General features: G+C 41.6%; 1 protein-coding gene across 9 annotated transcripts in view; it reads left to right on the forward strand.

The window, feature by feature from the left end:
- The window catches only part of PALM2AKAP2 (PALM2 and AKAP2 fusion), a 467,702-nt gene that overhangs the window by 77,714 nt on the left and 376,472 nt on the right, over positions 1-13,516 (forward strand). The window lies entirely within an intron of this gene.

The following is a 13,516-nucleotide window of genomic DNA, read 5'->3' on the forward strand; positions in this document are numbered from 1 at the left end:
TACAGCTCAGGAGGGAATTTCATATTTATGACAGGTCTGAAATGAGTCCTGAGATTCTGTGATTTTAGCCATTTAACTTTGAGCAAATCATTCAACCTTCCTGGATTCCAGTTTCCTCACCGGTCACTTGAAGAAGTTGAATGAGATCATTTCTAAGTTCTCTTCCATTCCTGACATTCAAAAACTCTATTTTCCCGATGGAATCCCCAAAACTTTATTTCTTATTTCTTCAAGGGAGCTGAGAATAGAGTTCTGATGCTGGTGGACAATGGTCAGGGAGGTATAGATAATAATAATCTAGAATAAATCTTAATTCAAGATTTGATGGACCGTAGCCCATTTGACTGGTGGCAAAGCTTAGGAGGTGAAAGGCAAAATAACAAAGTGGAAAGCTTAGACTGCAGTCTCTCTCTCAACTTACACGATGGTTGTGTTTTTATTGCACCACAGTTAATGTTTAAACGTTCAGAAGCAACTTGCAAATAAGTAAAGTTTTGAATCTGCACTTTCTCTCTGGGTGGCCTAGCTTCATACTTGGCAACTCATTTCTTGCTCCGGGAACGCAGTCTACCCGAATACGATGACATTGTTGTTCCAAATTACTATGCGCTCTTTTAAAAAATTCAAACACATATTTCAAAGTTGCCCCTTTAGGTCAGCCACCTGGTGCATCCCAGCAAAAGCCTGTGTGAGCCCCTGCAAAGGACTTTCTGTTCAGGAATTCAGACGCACGCAGCGTCCACCTGTCTTTGTGCAGTCTCCTGCTCCCACAGCTTCTATTACCAGATTGAAATGTGAGGCCAAAGCTTCTTGAGAAGCAAGGGTATTCTAGGTGAGCGAGTGTTAAGCCCTTGCAGATTTGGTAGGTTAGAATATCTTTTTAGAACTTTCGATCAGGAAAATGGATGTTCTTCATTAGGAATTGTGTTATGACAGCGACGTTCATTGTCATCAATTCATTAAGCATTTTCTGGGTGTTAAGCACTTTATTGACTTTATTGACATCCCCATTTTACAGATGTGGAAACAGAGGCACAGAGGGCTTTAGTGATTGGCTTTGCCTTACAGCTTATAGTTAATCGATGGCATAAAGTTGAGATGATTTGAAACCTGGTGCTTTCATAACCATCTTGCTACCACATACAGATGGAAAAATGATCACAGCCCACAGAAGGAGGGGGTGAAAGAAGCTGAGAAAATTTTGTCCTGATGACGTCAGTTGAGCTGAAAGTCACCTGTGCCCATGCCAGCTCTACATCTGCACTTTGAGGCATCAGTCAAAAGCCATTTGGGGCAGTTTTTCATTCACGTACATCTTCAAGAATCCTACTTGATATAGACTTGTTTTAATGAATGTTACCAATACAAAGATACATAACCCTATCCAAAGGATAAATTTTAATTCAGGAATACATTGAAAAATTGTAGAATACAAGTGGTTTTTTCCGGGGTCAGGCCACTGAAAACCACATCACCCCCACTATGGCCTCTGAGAGCTGGCTGAATGTGGTGGTTCACATGTCAGACTCATCCCGCTTTCCTCATTCCGGAACCTAAGCCCTGAGCTGCACTAGAGGAATAATTTAATGTGGCATTTCGCTGAAATATCCTGTAGATATTTTAGGTATTTGCACAGGGAATTTTTTGACCTTTGAATAATATCTGTGCTGAGAAAGGTCTTGGAATATTTTAACAACATGTTGACCTGAGATGGGCCTGAAGGGTTTAATTTGGTCTCTGTTGGCTGCTACTTGTTTCAAATCTTGTTAGAATGTTTTAGTTTCTATGAGGACACTTTCGAGATTTTTTTACTGCAACATATTTCATGCTGTTTGATTGTCCCTTTAACAAAAGTGACAGACAGCCTGTTTATAAACCTTCCAAAAAGTGGCTCCATTAACGTTCTAGGTGCATTACTGCTGACCTGTGGTGGCCACCTCGACCTCCAGGAGGCGCCTCCCATTAATGTGTCCCAAATCGGGTGCTGGGTACATAGAATGGATACATACTTTTCCAACATTTCAAATTGCTGCTTCATTCTTTGAAAATGTAGGTACAGCTGATCACAAGCATGAACAGGCCAGAATAGCCAAAGGCATCTTGAAGACTGGATCTCTTCCACAGGCAGTTTTCCATTGAGGAGAGAAATATGATCAAACCTACCACATCAGCCCTTCAGCAGAGGAGCCTGAGATTAATTCTGCTGTCAGTGCAGTATGACAGACCTCAGCTTGAACTGGGGATTAATTAAAAATGCATGCATTTTGGCTCTTCTGCCAAAAACACAAGAAGACAGATTCTCCCAGAATGCAAGATAGTCCTTGGGCTAGAGTTTGGCATCTTCGGAGGACCTGTTAACCTTCTGTGCGATTAGGCTACCAGGAAATATATTTCTGCCCCAGGGGACCTTTTGTTTCCTAAAAAGAAGGACCTGTATTAAAAAAATGGAAGTTTGTGAGTGAGAATGGCAAGATTTAGTCTTAAATTATAAGTTTGATTTTCTTCCAAATTAATAAAAGAGTGTGGATTCTACCAGTCTTGCTCACAGCTGAGTTCCTAGAGTCTATCACAGTGATTGCATACAGCGGGCATCCGATAGTTATCTGTCGAATGAATAAATTCACTAAAATGGTGAGCAGATGTCTTCAGGAGCCTGAAACTACCTTGCAGAGGAGAGTTTTGGAACTGGCTATTGAAGAATGAGTAGGAGGTCATGGTGAAAGAAGGGAGGAGGGATGGGGGAAAAGGAATTGTAGTCAAAAAGAACAGCATGCACCAAGGAATGGAGACGTGAATTTCAAATATCTAATAATTCTTAGCAAGAACTCATGAGTAAAATCTTGCATAAGGTAATAAATGACAAACCTTAACAATCAAAGTGCAAATAAAACCCCAATTCATAAATGACCTGCCGTGGACATTGGCCAGAAGTTGGACTTCAGCCACAACATAAGCATTATATTAGGCCAATTACCTTTGTGAGGTGATGAACCATTTCTAGAAGTTGGCAGATCCCTCCCTGCTGGTTTTATAAGGCTATTGCATAATGTCGACTTATTCTAGAATGTTGCCTTGGGCTGCATCACCAGGAGTACTAATGATTCAAGGGTTGGTCAGGAAAATACACTAACCTTCTGTGTTTGATAAAGTGGGAATTCTTCTACAATTGGTCTTTGGCAAACTGCTGCGTTTTTGTAATAGTGTACTTCTGAGACTCTGGAAATGGCTTAAGAAATCGAAGACAATTTTTAGAAATCACTATATCTTTAAATACGTTTATCATCTTTTCAGAGAGTTAGTATATGCATACAAAGAGTCCTTAGGGACAATAATCACCCTTTTCTCTGCCCTATGGGATGCCTTACAAAAGAGAATGGGGACACAATTATTTCCAAAGGCAAGTCCACTGGGCTCACTAGATTATACAACCTCCTTACGCAAAGAGAGGCCTACAATCTTTCTAACCAACCACATATCTTGAATTGTAGTCATTCACCAATGGCAGAAGAAAGTGTAACATCCCTTATGCTAATTACCAAACCAGCTGGTGCAGATTTAGACAGCTATTCTTGAAGTGCTTGCTTATGATTTCCAATTAGGGACCCTCAAACACTAACCAACCATCCTGGAATATGAATTTCTTATTAGGTACTGCAGATGTTAACGGACCACACCCAGAGTGTATATGAGGGTTCACTTATATATACGTATACGTACAGACACACTGATATGCTGAACTATTTTAAAGTAATTACAGAGGAAACTGTGTTTTAATCCTTGATGGTCCCATCTATGCCTTTCCTGCCAATAAACGAAGGAATCAGAAAGGCTGTATGAATGAGTCATCTGATATTGGACACGTTTCCTCTCTTTTCTGTGTCAAATGATGCCATTCTCCGACATCTTGGAGAAGCTTAGTTTTCAGAAAATCTAACCTTTATCCTATCTGTCTCATCTTCTCTCTCTTTGAAAAATAAAGAAAAAATTATTCCTGGTGCCAATACAATCACTTTTTTGTATTCGGTAGAAAAAATGGTGAACTGGATTTTTAAGTTAAAGTGAAGTTGTTAATTAAGATGTTCTTATCTTTGCATTATCTAACTGCTAATTATCCTTTATCTCAGTGGACCTCAGGTGTGAGTTGTGTTACATCTAATTTATTGCTAATAGTAATTAAGTATTGAAGATTGTGAAAAATTCTATGATATAAGACTTCATCATGCTGTACTCCTATATGTGTTCTAAGGAGAGTCAAGTTGAAGTTAACAGCTGTGGTGCAGGATAATAGTTATATATGTGACATATGTCTCTGGAGAAAACAGGGTCAGATCTCTGCCTTGGTTTGTCCTGAGGCACCTAGGTATAAGATGACCTTGAGTTTGATTCTTGTTCCAACTATAGGGCTGGATGGGGACCGTGGATGGTGCCACAAATGATATCTTGGGAAGATGTCCAGCCAGGTCTGTGATTTGGGAAGCCCAGCACCTTAATGCCTTCAGCAGAACCCACTTTGGCAGGAAGGCCAATGGGACAGGAAGACCCCTATGAGACTAGTCTTCCCCTAAGCAAGTTCAAGGTACCTGCTCCATTGTGTGCGGGACTGGAAACTGTGCAAAGACCATGTACAGATCAACGGCAGTGAGAGGCATTACACACAAGAACAATGATCCTTCTGTGTGTACATGGTTCTTTGGTTTCCCCAAGGCTCTCAGGTTTCGGAAGACTGGGAAGAGGATAGGCTGGTGTGATGGAAATAGCACCAGCTTTACAGCCAAAAAGTCAGGAAGCTCAGCTGTGTGACCCTGAGCAGTTTAGCCCCGCAGTGTTGCCACATGTTCAATGTATACAATAACATTGTCCCTGCCAAGGTCTCTGTGAAGATAATGAGGTACCCCTTGGGAAAAAATTAGATTTTACTTATAATTGATTGCTGTCATCTAAGGTAGATGGATGATAATAGTTGGAGGACTTTGTGTTTGCTTATCAGATTGATGGGTGATGGGTATGCAAGTTTGGAAGAGTTAAGACGGAGCTAAATTGCTTCCACTCATTCATTCAACACATGGACATTTGAGATATGGGTGAACAAGGCAGACAAAGACCCTGATTATGCAGAGTTTACCTTCTAGTTGGAGGAGGCAGATAATAAGTAAACAGTCAAAAAGAAAAACAATGTAACATGGATAATAATGAGTGCTAGGGAGAAAAATAAAGCCAGGGAAGGAGATAGCAAATGCCTAGAGTGGAAAGGGTAGCAGGAGGAAGATGTCCATCTTAGACAGGATGCTCAGAGAAGACTTCTCTCTGAGTCATGTGCAAGCCATGCAAAACTCAGGGTTGAAGAGTGTTCCAGGCAGAGGTCGCTGAAGGGCAAGGACTGTGCAGCTGGAATGAGCTGGGTGTGCTTGGTGGATTCTCCAAGGAGATCAGCCAACTAGGGGTGAGTAGAATGAGGGATTCATGATAGGAGGTAAGGGCTGAGAGGTGGGCAGGGCCCAGATCATGTACAGAGGCTCCAGCAAGGAGTTCAGATTTGGTCCTAAGTGAGGTGGAAAGCCACTGAAGGGTTTTTAAAAGAATGCTCTGGTTCGTGCTGTGTATAAGAAAGGCGGAGAGATTCACAAGCTTGGAAGAAAGGATGAGGGAGCTTAGAGACAGGAGACAGAGTGATTTAGATGCATCTTGGAAAAGAGTTGAGGGGAAATATACCCCCTATTCTATCTTCCCATTGGCTTGGCTAAAGAGGGATATTGGGGAGAAGAGAAATGGTTGAGGAACATTTGTTAGGTTGTTCAGAGTGTGGTGTGTGATGGACGCTCTCACCTCCTCTCCCCTACAGAACCTTCAGGAAATTCTGTACTGGTCAACAATGTTTTAGGGTGAGTAGACCCTGAATGGTGAGGGCAAAGAAGGGCTGTGTCTGGTTTAATGGCTAAGCAGGGTGAGGACAGAGGCTGTGACACACGTGTAAATGCTCTAGCATGGTACAAAGCAGAAGCTCATTACATGTGCCTTTCTTCCCCTATCCCTCATCGTCCCTAGTCCCTGGTTTGCTTTCAATTAGTGTGTAAGGCCATTTCCTCGTTTGTGGAATGAACTTGAACCAGCCTGAGTCCCTCCGAAGGTCGACAGTTTATAACCCTATGGCTTTTATCTCCCAGAGAAGGGAACTAACTCTATGTAAATTTGCCCTTAATTTTAATCATGGCATTTAACATAGTCATTTGGGAATCAATCTGGAAATCATCAGGGATTCTTTTTTCTTTTTACTGCTACCGCCGATAGCGATTGTGCAACGGAGAGAGTGGAAAAGTTTTGCTTTTGATGTTGCAGGAAATGGGAAGTTGCTGCTGTCAGCCACTTAGTCAGAGTCATAATTTCTTTGGCACCACAAAACAAGGCTTGTAGGAGACTAGGAGATGGTTCCGGGTGCCCAAATATACATCCAGTGGCGAATGCACCATTGCGTAGGGGAGATGCAATCACGTTTGAGTAGTTCGATTAAAGAAAAACTAAAAGATTCTAGATGATTTAACCTTGAACTTAATGTAAACCCAAGGGAGGGACTATAATTATAACTAACTTCTCTTTTTCTTTGCAGAATCTAGAGTCCATTTTGTTTTCATTTCACTTGAGGTACACCCTCTCCTCAATCGTCTCCTTTTTAGATAGTGGCTTTAAATGTTTTAAGAATCTTACAGTTGTTTTTCCTTCAGCCATGTCCTGCAGAATCAATCTAGACTACCATAAGCAATGCATCATAAGTGTGGCATCTTGTAGTTAGTAATAAGAGAATAAATTACAAATTGAATATTTAACCTAACAGAATTGCACTAATAGACAGCCATTAGGCACATGTGTCTATTTAAATTTAAGTTATTTATAATTAAATAATATTAAAATTCAGTTCCTCAGTCACACTAGATACCTTTCAAGTGCTCAATAGTCAACATGTGCCTAGTGTCTACCATACAGATAGCATAGATACAGAGTATTTCCCTCATTGCAGACAATTCTATTGGACAGCCTGATCTGGGAATTTTAATAGTTGGAATAAGAGAAAAGTTCTTTAGAAGGTACAAAGAGGCAGGAAGTTCTTGTCAAACAGTTTTTATGACATTTTAATTTCATACCTTTTAGCCACTGACATCTTTAGTAATGGATGGGTGTGTGGGAACCAACTAATTACCATAGAGGAAGAAAAGCGAACCTAACTTTCCCATAATTACCAATGTGTAGGTATTCCCAGGATCTTAGGTTATTTTGCAAAGTGGCCAAAAGCATTTGCAGGAGGTGGAAAGAGAGCCCATCTACCAAGTAATCACAAAGCCTATTGCAATGAACTCAGCCATTCTCATCCCTGGAGAAATAGATAGAAGCTTCTTCACTTCCATCGGGACGAACATATTTACGTTGCTCAAACAATGTGGGTAACGAAACAGCTTTCCAAGTATGAGACTGTCTTGTGGGCCAAGCTGTTTTTCAAAGAGCATAGAGAAATAATAGCAACTCCATGTCACAAATACTTTGGTCAGTATGAGGCAAATGAGAACTAAACTTTGTTCTCCATCCATAGTTGAAAGAGTGTCTTCTTTCCAGCTATTTGTGGTCTCTCTTGACACTGGCCAGAGTCACTCTCAGGGGCTGGCAATTGCCCTGGACGCTAGATCCGTGGGCCTTTTCCTGACGGTCCTTTGTGGCTCATACTGACCCTGCTGTCTAGCAGCTCAAACTCAAGTAGAGCCTGGGCCCACCATCCTTGTGATCTCCTAGTGCTGTGGGGAATGACACATTCTATGTGCGTGCACATTTGTACACTTAGAGAGCATGCTGTCTGAGGATGGTTGGAGGCTGTGTTCCAAAGGCTTCCTGCATCTAGTGAGCTTGGATTAAAGACAGCTTCATGGGACAAAATCTCAACTCAAATCATGTCCTGCAGGGAGCCATGAGGCCTGAGTCCAGTGATTTCCATTTTTAAAGCTGTGGAACTGGGCACAGAAAAGCCCAATGAAATGCCTGTAGTCACACAGTAAGTTAATTATGGAATCAAGAAATTATTATTTTGTTTTACTAAAATTCCTGTTGCATGGTTAAGAACATTGTTCTTTTCACTCTGCTCTACTCTTTATAAAGATGCTTTGTGTGCTGAGAGGAAAAGGGAAGGTGGTGTAGATGCTGTTTTCACTTAATAGATTTTCCTTGGAATGTTCATTAGTTTTGTTCAAAGCATCAGTGGCAAGTTGGCCTTCACACACCTTGTCATCACGCTGATGGTGGGAAGAAGAGAAGCAAGACAAAGACTCATTCTTTCCTTGCCTTTTGGACTGTAACTTGGGTTTGCCTTCTTTTTGTGTGCAACAGTCTTCAGAAGACAGGCCATCTCTCTGGCTCTCAGATGTTAAGGAATGGGGCCAAATGGGAAGAAGAAAGCCAAGTAGGCGTTTCTCCCACGGTGGTTATCTTTAGTCTACGCTGAGGTCATTTCCCACTGGGAGCAAGTTGCCTGCTTGTGGGCTATGGGCCAGATTCACACTGATTCCTGAAATCTGGAAAATCACCAACCATCCCAGCATCCAGGATCAGACTTCTTCAAGGCATAAGCAGAGTTAAAATCCCCTGTATTTTTGTCTTGCCTTTATCTATATGAAAAATAGGTCCCAGGGAGCCAGTTCTGCGCAAAACAAAAAAAAGAATGGTCTTAAACACAAATGCATTTGTGAATGTATGTGCAAACACACACTGCAGAATTTTCTGTAGTCACTATGGGCATAAGAGCAATTGATCACTTAAATGTTAATTGAATGAATTGATAATTTATTGGAAGATGTTCAAACAATGGTCTAGGTGTTATAAGAGTGGTTAGTCTTCTAAACAGTCACCACAGCCAAACAATAGTCCAAGCAAGATGAGTTACCGTTTCTTCAATTTTAGTAGAAGGCAGTGACACGCAGCCACTTTCACTTCATAACTGAAAAGATTTGGCTGCCATTTTCTGAAGGCTGGGGGAAGCATCTCTTCCTTTGACCACAGCTAAATGTTGGTATTTATGTGCAACCCATGTACAGTTGATAGAAAAGAGTTAAGTAGCCTTAAAGAACTGAATAGCTGCCCAGTTTAGCCATATCTTTTGCATATTAAGCTTAGCCATTTAATCTTTAACATCATTGTGGGAGAACTAGAAAGCATTTGAAAATTGATTAGGAAGACGACATAGCCAAAGATCCTTTCATCTCTGGGGAGACATCCATTTGGGAAGATCCTTGCCCAGAAGCATTCCTTCTCATCCTAAATCCTAAAAGAAACAAGAGGAAGGTTAGGGATCACGGTTCTGGATGGGAAGTCGTCAAAGGGATCCTGGGAACCATATGATTAGAGTAGCTTAAGAAACATGGTGGAATGACCCAAGGACCAGTGGTCAGTATGACCAATATACAGGACCAACATCCCAGGTAGCTGGAGTGCTCATCATAACTGGGAAGAAGTGACCAGTGGATCCATTTGTCCTGTGACAGCATGGCTAGGGCTGTGTCCTTTTAAGCCTGGGGGAAGTGACTAATAAACTCAAGGACTCCATGACCATGTGGCCAATAAGGGTGAGATCTGGCTTGATTATGCAGAGAAGCGTCACTTACCCTGCCAAGTGTGTCTCTGAAAAGAGACGGAGGCAAACGAAACGTTCGAGACAGCAGCAGCCACTGTAGACTGAAATGAAGTGTGCCAGGAATCCTGCCACAGACAGAGAGAAGTAAGCCAGGCACGCAGGAATGAGAGGTTGAAGGAAAGCAGGACCAGGGCTCAAATTGAGGCTTTGCTAATTTTAGCTAGGTGCATTTACTGACCTCATAGTAAGAGTAATTGGCAAGCCAACAAGAGTAATAACTAGTTAACACACACTATAATTAGTGAATGTTGATTCTACATTGTTTAGCAAATCTCTAAGTAACTCACCCATCGGGTTCCAAAGCTTGTGCTTTCAAAGAACCAAATTAAAGAACCCCATTCAAACATCGTTACTAGTCTTAAAATGAGCAGTCTCCATCCAGTTTTAAGGTTTTATTCTAGCTATGTTTTCTCAAAACCTTTACAACATTTAGGTGTTGGGACCAAAAAATCTGAGACCAGGTAGATGGACACCAACTTACCTAACATAGCGTTGGTGCCTCAGCGTGGAAGATCTTGACTGTGTCTTCCAGATGGCAAGAGGCACAGACAGTCATTACATAGTCATTACATACACTGGGGTGTTCCTGATACCAGTATTGCCGAAAACTAATTCTCCTTTACTGGGTACCTACTGTATGCAATCTACTGCGTTTGCTGTGCATTTCTTTACATAATCTTGCGTTTCTCTCACAGCACACCTGGGAGCTATTCCCATTTTAAAGATAAGGATACCGTATGTAAGGTGTCAAGTGGGGTCTTCCGCCCCATTTTCTTACAATTTCCTCCAGAGCCTACTGCTGAGAATTAGAGTTTGGAGAAATAACAGCTGCCACCACAGCTTGCTTACTGGTGCACCATTTTAGACGAATAATCAGAAATAAACGGCATACGGTTAGGAAAAGAAGAATACAACTGTCTTTATTCACAGCATAATGGCTGTTTCTGTAGAAAATTAAGAAAACAACATTATTCAAATGAATAAGTGAATTTAGCAAGGTCTCAGGATAAAAGGTTATTCTACAAACATCCAATGTATTTCTATATATTAGCTCTGAACAACTGCAAAACGACGTTTGGAAATGTTCCTCTTACAAAAACAGAATTCCTGGAGAGCGTTAGGATCTGACTGATTCGTCCTTTAGGAAGTTTACTATCCAGCAGAAAAAGTGAGTCAACAGAGAATAGTCGTTAGGAAAATAAAGAGTTCTGTATCTTACCTCTAAGGAGTTGAGAGCCCATCACACAAACCTTTACCCAGGCCGAGAGGATGAGCTTTCCCAAAGCCACACGGTTGGTCAACCCGCAAACTGCAATGTGACTTCTGGCATCTCTGACTCAAAAATCTCTTGTTTTTTTTCCCACAACGCCCGTGTTCTCTCCACGTGTGCTGTGAATGGTGGGCGATCTGACATACTCTCTGTTTCAAGTGCCGAAAGGTTGTAAACTTCTTGCTGAACTTCTAGCATTTCCATCTGGTTTTAGGCTGGTTTTCAGAGTCCAATAATAGTAGAATAATACTATCTCATAGTCACACAATATACTTTGCTAAGCTTTCCATTATATTAGCTCATTTGATTCTCACAATAACTTGTGAGTAAGAAAAGGCTGAAATTAGCTCAGTTTTTTTTGAAGAAGAAGATTAGCCCTGAGCTAACATCCATTGCCAATCCTCCTCTTTTTGCTGAGGAAGATTGGTCCTGAGCTAACATCTGTGCCCATCTTCCTCTATTTTATATTTGGGATGCTGCCACAGCATGGCTTGATAAGCGGTGTGTAGGTCCTTGCCTGGGATCTTAACGGGCAAACCCTGGGCTGCTGAAGTGGAGTGTGTGAACTTAACCTTTATGCTACCAGGCTGGCCCCCAAAATTAGCTCAGTTTTGTAGATGATATATAGACAGGCTCAAATGGGATTTTGTCTTTCAACGTCACATTGCTTATACGTAACAAGAGCTAGAAATGGAATAAAACTTTGCTTTGAAAACGTCACTGGACAAAGAGCACTGGACTTGGCTGACGTAGACAGATTTCGTTAATTTAAGTAGTTGAATTGTTAACTTACTGGAATATATTTAAGGACATTTAAGTTGTTATGTCCATTTACTACACTAAGGATGGAGAAAGGGAAACTAGGCCTTGTGTTTTAGAGAATGCTGTAAGTTGTATAAAGAACTAGAAAACTCATTTGCAATAAGCCTATTTTTTAAAAAATGTGGATGGGGGTTGGTCCGGTGGTGTAGTGGTTAAGTTCAAGCACTCTCCTTCAGCAGCTTGGGCTTCACAGATTCAGATCCCAGGAACAGACCTACACACTGCTCATCAAGCCATGCTGTGGTGGCGTCCCACATACAAAATGGAGGAAGACTGGCATAGATGTTAGCTCAGTGACAATCTTCCTCAAGCAAAAAGGGGAAGATTGGCTACGGATGTTAACTCAGGCACAATCTTCCTAACCGAAAAAAAAAAAAAAAAGTAGATGTCGCGACTGAAGGCTTTACTCATGAAAAGGTGAACTCTTCCTTAGTTTGTAGGTATAGGAATCACAGATTCAAAAAATTTCAGAGTTGGAAAGCAATCTTAGAGTTCTCATGGTTGAACTCCCTCTTTCCCAGTTGAGGGAGCGGAAGCTCCAAGATTCTAGCTGATTGCTTATAGTCACACCGCTAATCAGGGACAGAATTGGTCTTAGGATCTGGAGTCGGACTCCAGTCCAGTTCTGTGGTCCTACGCTCCAAGCTCGGGACTATTTCCCCCTGTATTTAGTTTGTATTAGACAGGTTTAATAATGACTTTCAGGTCTCTGGTCCTGAATGGTCGTGATTTTGGAATGCAATGATCGCAGCATGGAAACCGCGTGCCTGACCCTCTGCAGGACCACCAGGAGGGCTGCAGAACATGGGTTACTCCCAGGGGCTTGTCATCCCCCGGAGCTTTCCAACCTGCACACAAAGGACCGTGCAGCATCTTGCTGCATGACTTCTCGTGTTAAAGAGCTTGTCAAAGCTGGCTGCATGGGCCCTTGACAATATTCTAGAGGTCTTTGAAGTAGGTTGTGTTTTTTTCCTGAAACACATCTGCTATTCATCTTGTTTGTGTTTTAAAATGCAACTGTTTTAGCCAGCAATTTGAAAGAGAAGTCTAATCAAAAATAAGTGTATCAATCCAATGTGATATTTTTCATCTGATCTACCATCACCTCCTATCCATTCATTCGTTCATCCCTTCCTTCATTCATTCATCAACTGCTTAATGGGTATTTATGACACGCCAGAAATTGTTCTAGCTGCTTGGGAATTAGCAGTGGGCAAAACAAAGTCCTTGCTATCGAGAAGCTTTCGTTCCAGGGGAAAGAGACAGACAATAAACAAAAGCATAATTAATTTTTTGTGTATGGGATGTTGACGAGTGCTATGGCAAAGAATGGAGTAAGGGAGGATGGGGAGTGTGGTGTGGCGGGCTGGGGATTGCCATTTTATAGAGAATGGTTAGGTAAGGGTACTTGCCAAGGGGGCATTGTGCAGAGACCCGACGCAAGTGGAGAAATAAGCCACGTGGCTCTCTGGGGGAAGAACTTTCCAGACAGGGGCAACAGCAAGGCATGGTCCCTGAGTTAGGAGACTACTTGGCATGTTCAAAAAACAGCAAAAAAGCTGCATATCTAGAGTGGAGTGAGTGAGGTGGCGAGTAATAGGAGTTGAGATCAGGGAGGGAGCAAGGCCAGGTCAATAGGGCCTTATAAAACAATGCAAGGACTTTTCTTTTTTAAAAAATTACATTTTTGAAATTGAAATATAACTTACATACAATAAAATGTACAGATCTCACGTATTCGTTTTGAAGGGTTTGGCAATTAT

Source organism: Equus przewalskii, chromosome 26, assembly GCF_037783145.1.
Source record: "Equus przewalskii isolate Varuska chromosome 26, EquPr2, whole genome shotgun sequence".
In the NCBI taxonomy this organism is placed as follows: Eukaryota; Metazoa; Chordata; class Mammalia; order Perissodactyla; family Equidae; genus Equus; species Equus przewalskii.